The sequence below is a fragment of the Trichomycterus rosablanca genome, unplaced genomic scaffold, assembly GCF_030014385.1.
Source record: "Trichomycterus rosablanca isolate fTriRos1 unplaced genomic scaffold, fTriRos1.hap1 scaffold_205, whole genome shotgun sequence".
NCBI lineage: Eukaryota > Metazoa > Chordata > Actinopteri > Siluriformes > Trichomycteridae > Trichomycterus > Trichomycterus rosablanca.
The window spans coordinates 71,909-80,148 of record NW_026947033.1 but is presented as its reverse complement, the minus strand read 5'-3'; the positions used below and the strand labels follow the sequence as shown (position 1 = coordinate 80,148).

The 8,240-nt window shown below is 40.7% G+C and overlaps 1 long non-coding RNA gene across 4 annotated transcripts; it reads left to right on the top strand.

Moving 5' to 3' along the window:
* The first annotated feature begins 2,040 nt into the window (after positions 1–2,040).
* Positions 2,041–7,165, top strand: LOC134306671 (uncharacterized). Of its 4 annotated transcripts, XR_010009392.1 has the most exons (5): positions 2,041–2,678; positions 3,205–3,306; positions 3,685–3,784; positions 4,671–4,699; positions 4,792–4,851. It is a non-coding gene; the product is annotated as an uncharacterized LOC134306671 (long non-coding RNA). The 4 variants fall into 4 exon arrangements; XR_010009391.1 differs by lacking the exons at positions 4,671–4,699; positions 4,792–4,851 and adding an exon at positions 7,027–7,165; XR_010009393.1 differs by lacking the exons at positions 3,685–3,784; positions 4,671–4,699; positions 4,792–4,851 and adding an exon at positions 7,030–7,165.
* The last annotated feature ends 1,075 nt before the right edge of the window (positions 7,166–8,240 follow it).

Sequence of the window (8,240 nt, the reverse complement as noted above, 5' to 3'; positions counted from 1 at the left end):
AATCTCGTAATGTCACGCCCCCCGGTCAGGCACTCGCGCCCCACAGGTTAAAAATCCCTGCATTAACGCAGCAACGTGCACTAGGCACACGTATCGGATGTTTAGTATCGGAGCCTCGTTTGCGAGAACGAGTACGAGTTAATGAGCGCGGTATCGGGCAAATACCCGATACTAGTATCGGTACTCATGCATCTCTAGTTTATACCAATCAGTTTTCTTTTGAAACATACAAAATGTAAACAGATCTCATTGATCAAACCATTTAAAACTACAGTTAACTCTGATCCACTTCCTGTTTCGGTGTCCTAAAAGTTTATGCCAATCAGACCTCCTTTTAAAAATGTTTAGAAATATAGAACCAATCAAGCTTAATTATGAAACATGCTTATACACATTTTACACAAGTTACATTAACTCTGAAGTTAAAATATGTTCAAACCTATACAGCTCACACTGGTCAAACTTTATTTTCAATGAAGTTCCATTCAGATTAATTAAACTATTCTGTGAATTGGGTGCTTCTGTAGTGCACATTTTGTCTTAATGTTTTTTTTTTTTGTAATGAACATTGTCAGTCTATCAAAGGGGCTCATTTTAGCCAGTTCCATTGGTAGTCTTAAATCAATTATCTTAATGTCATTAATTGTTTTAAAAACCGACACATTAAAGCTGTCGTTAATGTTTCATTTCTAGTTGACAAAAGAATTACTCGGCTACACCTCTGACGCCTCAATCATCAGTGCTGAAAACAGTGAAAGTGAGTATAACCCTGACACATCTGAGTCTAGTTCAGAAGGAAGTGAAACGATCCCTTCTCCTAAAAGGAGGAGAACTGAGACTTTATCCTCTACACAGTCATGTGGTGATGTGACATCACACACACCAAACGCAAAGCTAAAAACAAAACCTGCTTATCTTCCTCAACTGTAAATGAAGACATGCCAAACTCAGATGGTGATGGCAGTAGTGAAATCACAGTCATGAAACTGAAGAAGACTGTACATGGAGGGAGGATATACAACAAAAAGCAATATTGCTTGTATTGCTCAAAACCTTTCTGTAAGATGGCAGGACACTTAAAGCGAATTCATAAAAACGAGCTGGATGTGGCTAAAGCTCTGAGTTTTAATAAAGGATCTGAAGAAAGAAGGATTCACTTAGATCTTTTACGCAATAAAGGGAACCGTGTCCACAACGCTAACGTTCTTAAGGCTGGAAAAGGAGTTCTGGTCCCACGTCAACAGACTACTATTACATCTTCCGACGCAGATGTGAAGGACTACATGCACTGTGTAAACTGCCAAGGACTTTTCCGACGAAAAGCCCTGTGGAGGCACATGTCAAGATGTAAACTGGCCAAGAAGTGCAGTACAACAAAACCTAGTAAATCAAGAGCTCCAGCACTCTGTGCTTATGCACAACCAGTACCTGAGGGTGTGAACTGAAAAATGTGGAAACTAATTAGTGACATGCACCAAGATGAAGTGACACTGACTGTAAAGAGTGACACATGCATCCTTAAACACCTCTACAACAAAATGGGTAGTGACAGGACCAAGCACGAGTACATAAGGCAGAAAATGCGAAAAGCGGCAAGGTTGCTGTTTCATGCAAGAAAAGCAGGGAACTTACAAAGGATTGAAGATTTTTTTAGTCCTTGAAACTTCAACCATGTGATCCAGGCTGTGAAAGATACCTGTGGATTTAAGGAGGATGATCATGCTTTTAAAGTTCCATCTCTAGCGCTGAAGTTGGGCCACAGCCTTAAAAAGATGGCTAACATTGTACAATGTGAAGCAATGATTGCAGAAGAGGATGGGGTTGTACAGAGTGTAAAAAAATTCAAGCACCTCTGACACAAAGTCGAATGAAAGTGTGTCGTCCTGTGCTCTGAAAACTATTCATGAGTCAAAGAGGAACAGACCAGAGCTTCTTCCATTCACTGAAGATGTAAAAAAAAAAAATGCATTTACATCTTGATGAAAAAAGAAAAGATTATCAAGACAAACTCACATTGGAAAATAACCAGAAGAACTGGTCAAATCTTGCAAGTCACTTTGTGTGAAGTTATACTGTTCAATCGAAGAAGGGCAGGAGAAGTGTCTAAAATAAGACAGACACCTTCATATGTTCTCAGAGACACCTCGAATGTACATTCTGATGTTGCTGATGCATTATCTGAAGTGGAGAAGAGGCTGTGTGAGCATTTCCAACGTATCGAAATCCGAGGAAAGCGTGACAGAAAGGTACCCATTCTCCTCACTCCAGAGATGCTAACGTCGATGGAGCTGCTTGTGAAAAATCGACAAGCATGTGGAGTAATGGATGAAAATCAGTTCATGTTTGCAAGGCCTGGAGCAGAGACCTATTTCAGAGGATCAGACGGTGTTCGATTATTTGCCAGTCAGTGTGGAGCAAAACATCCCAAGACTACTCCTCTACCAGACTACGAAAACACGTGTCCACCTTATCGAAGGTCCTTAATCTCAAAGATACAGAGATGGATCAGTTAGCTGATTTCCTCGATCACGATATTAGGGTTCATCGGAAATTTTACCGGCTACCAGAAGGAACGTTACAGCTGGCAAAAATCAGCAAAGTGCTCATGGCCTTGGAGCAGGGATGGATTTCAGAGTTCAAGCGCAGAAACCTTGAAGATATAAACATCGAACCTAACGGTAAGCAAACCTTATTGGTGGATATAAATGTTTATACAACAGGTAGTTCCGACCTTACAATCTGATTGGTTGAGAAGCGTTCTAACCGTGCTGATATTCGTGATAACAGCACGGGCTTTTCACACCACAACGGTATTACTCCGCTGACGCGTTGCCAGTAACGACAAGCTGCATGCACACTGTTGTAATATGCCTTTAAGACGTTAAAGGGTTAACACAGAATACGGAGTTATGCTTGATGCCGTATACGCATGTGTGGGCAATAAAACAAAGCTCTACTGAACAGTTTATCTCCTGTATTTCTTTCCAATAATACTTCACACACAAACGTGCACACAGGCGACACAGCTCCCGATCACGTTTTAAATCCGTGATCGGATATACAATCTATCGCACTGTATAGGGAACATAACCAATTGTCTAATTCACTATCTAGTCCACACTCCCTCTTGTGTTCTATTGCTTAATTATCAGTCAGTGTATGCACATGTGGGTAAAGAATTGGATTTGTTTGCTGTATTTTCAGAGAAGGTGAACTTTGAGAGTGATCTGTCTGAAAGTGAGAATGAGGATGAGACAGAACAACTAATCATGACCGGTCAGTCTCCTTCAACATCCAGAGATACCAGTGAGGCCCCTTCTTTACCAATTATATTCTTCCCATCTTTACCTAATGCTACCACTACCCCTTTCTAACTTCACACAGCAAAAAAACCCACTGATACGTCATCTTTAATAAAATTACTAAATAGATACATTTTTACTATAGTAGCTCTCACTCTTTACACAGCAGTCGCTTTTTAACAGATTTTTCATACCATGTACTTCTCTCCTACTTAAATTCAGTCAATTTTAACTGTTAGCCAAGGAAAATATATCCCCAGTGATGGTTGTAGACTGTTCCCAGCCCTACTATCCACCTTATTTGGCCACAGCCACTTTGGGTTTTTTTTGGGGAAAACGGTCATTAATAAATAATGCTGCCCCACCACACTCTGTTTTTCAGAGAAAGTACCTTCAGACAGTAACGAACGAGTCTGAAGATCAAAAGGGAAATGCACAAAAAAAAAAACGAAAGTCACGTCAGTCATCTTCAGTGTCCGAAGGTATACGTGTACTTCATCCATCCATCCATCCATGTTATCTATCTGTCTATTCATCCATCCATCCATCCATGTTATCTATCTGTCTATTCATCCATCCATCCATCCATGTTATCTATCTGTCTATTCATCCATCCATCCATCCATCCATGTTATCTATCTGTCTATTTATCCATCCATCCATCCATGTTATCTATCTGTCTATTCATCCATCCATCCATCCATGTTATCTATCTGTCTATTTATCCATCCATGTTATCTATCTGTCTATTTATCCATCCATGTTATCTATCTGTCTATTCATCCATCCATCCATCCATGTTATCTATCTGTCTATTCATCCATCCATCCATCCATGTTATCTATCTGACTATTCATCCATCCATCCATCCATGTTATCTATCTGTCTATTTATCCATCCATGTTATCTATCTGTCTATTCATCCATCCATGTTATCTATCTGTCTATTTATCCATCCATGTTATCTATCTGTCTATTTATCCATCCATGTTATCTATCTGTCTATTTATCCATCCATGTTATCTATCTGTCTATTTATCCATTCATCCATCCATGGTATCTATCTGTGCTTGTAACTTTTATAGTGTTCATTTGTATTCCTGGGTAAGGTAAGCTTCTGGTTAAAGTGTCTATTTTTTGCTGTAACTTTTTCTAGACTCTATCTTTGTAACTTTGATTATTAACATTGCTAGAATTGAAGTAGCATTTAAGTAGCATTTAACTATTGTTAAATAGTCTGTTGATGCATTAATCTGTGTTTTGCTGATTGGTTAAAGTGGCTTCAGGTGCCTATTGTTGGAGGCCTAGGTGTGAATTGAGGGGCAGGGCTAAGCTTAGTATAAAATTAAATCTCTTCTCTATCACTAGGTTTTTTCTACTAATCTAAACTAACTTGGGTAAGTACGCTATCAGTCTCTGACATTGTTTAATCTATCAAACTTTTTCTCAGCATGTGCTACTCAATTATTCCTGTGCTTATATCTCACAGACCCTGCAGACATCAGAGGGCACATTACAGGAGCAGCAACGCCAGCAACCTCATCTACCCCCAACTGTTGCAACACTGTCTCAAACAGTGGTGGTAGGTGGGGTCTGGAACTGTCAATCAGCCGTCCAGAAAGCTGACTTTATCTCAGCTTTTGCACTTTCTCACAGCCTTGACTTCCTGGCACTGACTGAGACATGGATCACCACCAAGAACTCAGCAACACCAGCAGCCTTATCCTCTGCCTACACCTTCTCTCATACACCGAGAGGATCTGGTAGGGGTGGTGGTACAGGTTTGCTCCTGACCAGGAAATGGCAATTCACTACTGTGAATGTTTCTCACCTTAACATTTCATCTTTTGAATTTCATGCTATTACTGTTACTTTTCCGATTACTCTTCATATCATTGTCATCTACAGACCACCTGGCACACTGGGAGACTTCATAGAAGAGCTGGATGTTCTTCTGAGTTTCTTCCCTTCAGATGGAACTCCTCTGTTTCTTCTTGGTGACTTTAATCTCCCTACACTTCAGTCCTCCTGTCTTCTTCCTCTTCTTTCATCTTTCGACCTCCTCTTTAACCACAGCCCTCCGACACACAAAGGAGGCAATCTTCTGGACCTGGTCTTCAGCCGTCCAGCTTCTGTTCTGGACCTCACAGTCACCCCACTCCACCTCTCTGACCATCACTTTGTGTCCTTCTCTCTCTGTCTCTGTCATCTGATGAGGTAAGAAGTCTTGGTGTTGTCCTTGATAACCAGCTGACATTCTCTCCTCATATAGCCAACATGACAAGAGCGTGTCGGTTCCTCCTGTACAACATCAGGAAGATTCGTCCATTTCTCTCCAGGGAAGCTACCCAGATTCTGGTGCAATCACTTGTAATCTCACGGTTGGACTACTGCAACTCCCTTCTGGCTGGAGCTCCCATGTCCACGATTAAACCCTTACAGCTAATTCAAAATGCAGCTGCACGTCTGGTTTTTAACCAACCCAAACACTGCCACATCACCCCACTGCTGCCACATCATCACCCCACTGCTGCCTCATCATCACCCCACTGCTACGTTCTCTTCACTGGCTTCCTGTAGCTGCACGCATTCAGTTTAAAACACTGACGCTCGCCTACAAAGCCAAAAATGGACCAGCCCCAAGCTACCTTCGTGGCCTAATCAAACCCCGCTCTGTACCACGCAACCTCCGAGCCTCTAGTCTCGCTCGACTTGAGCCCCCATCCAGGACTAAAGGAAGACAAGCATCAAGGCTGTTCTCTGTTCTAGCGCCGAAGTGGTGGAATGAACTTCATGTCACATCTGAGTCTCTTGCTGCTTAAAAAACGATTAAAAACCTTCATCACCTTTTTACTAAACACTTAGGCTGACTTGTACTTATTTACTAACATTTTGTTCCATTCTTTTCCATTAAAAAAAAAAAAAGGCACTTTGGTTCTAACAGGTTTTAGCAGATTTGTGTTCTTTGACTTTTCCTAAACTTGAGAAATGAAATGTTCACTATAGAAGCACTTCTGTAAGTCGCTCTGGATAAGAGCTTCTGCTAAATGCTGAAAATGTAAATCTATCTGTCCATCCATCCACGTTATCTATCTGTCTTCATCCATTCATCCATGTTATCTATCTGTCTGTTCATTCATTCATCCATGTTATCTATCTGTCTTATTCATTCATTCATCCACGTTATCTATCTGTCTATCCATCCATCCACGTTATCTATCTGTCTATTCATCCATCCATCTACGTTATCTATCTTTCTATCCATCCATCTACGTTATCTATCTGTCTATCCATCCATGTTATCTGTCTATTCATCCATCCATCTACGTTATCTATCCATCCGTGTGGTTAGGGTTTAGGGTTTAGGGTTAGGGTTAGGGTTAGGGTTAGGGTTAGGGTTAGGGTTAGGGTTAGGGTTAGGTTAAGAGTTAAAACCAGAGGCGGCATTCAAATTAGTGGCATTGAAATGAGACGTATGCTAATCTTTGCTCTCCTATTGGCTGGAGGTAGCAGTATGCAAATGTCTGCTCTCCTATTGGCCGTATGCAAATGTTTGGAATCCCATTGGTTGAAACTCAAACATGTCCTTTTTGCTGGTTTGTAATGTCAATGATGTGTGTTGTATTGTACCACAGGGACTTTTATTTCCTTGGGGATCAGTAAAGCATCCATCAATCCATGTGTATGTCTAACTATTTGCCTACCTTTTATTTATTTATTTCAGCAGGACATGATCCGAGTCAGACTTGGAGCAGAAGATCCGTCCGTGGCCGAGGTGGGCAGCACACGACCCACACATCCACGAGACCACGAACCTATGACACACAACACACACACAAAAAAAACAAAACAAAACATATGATAAGCACAAAAATGCAATAATCGTTCAAGAACACGAATGGTAACCCCTGGTATCAGAATGAGATTCATGGGCCGAGTACGTGGACACACACACACACACACACACACACAGACACAGACACAGACACACACACACACACACACACACACACACACACAGGCAATTGGCAGTGTGTGTAATGTTAAAAAATAACAATAAAAAATAAAGGAACAGAACAGTAAAGTACCTGAATCGATTGAACAAGATGTGAACAGTTCGGTTGACATTCTTCTGACTTATCAGGTAGCCAAGGTTTGGTATTTTTTGGAATACGAGCTGTTGAAAAACCTGAAATCATACTAAGTGATGTGGCATGACTATTCCAAAAGATGGCAGCAGAGGATCAAAAATGAGCGGTGCCTTAGGATTCCGTCAAGCCGGGAAGTCGAGGCTTCCCAGCTTAAGAGAGAGTACGCACCGAATAGGCCCAATTTAACCCTAGTCTATTCATATGTCACTCATTAATTTGTTAATGTATACATATCATTAATTCATCAATAATTCATGATGCACTCACTATCAGTCGATGTATTAATTCATTGTTAATAAACTGGTAGTTAGGTGTTAGTATATGTTTAGTTATGTACACATGTTGTAAAGTGTTTACCGTCGTGTTCTCAGCGCGCTTGGCTCTTTAAACTTCTCTACGGTGTGTATTCTTGGTTTGCTTGTGGCAAAAAATATTACACAAACGTCCATATCCATACCCAAACATCCTCGAGGACTTCATGTTGACTGTGGCGCCCTCAGGTGTCCCTCTTGTGGTATAACCTTTTTTTCCTTATTCCTTTTTTATTTCATTAATATTACATAGGATATCGATTTATTTTGGGGGTTTCCATTTTAAATTATGTTTTAGGTCAATCAATTATATTGTATAATTTATGGTCAAGGTGGTTAAGGTAGGTCAGGGTTAGAAATATATCTATTGAGGTCGAAGTTGAATTAATTGTAGGTAGGGTGGGTTGTAGTCAGTCTAGTTTTAATCTAAATTGGGGTTAGGATGATGGGTGATTAGATTGCGGTTAAAATTCAGT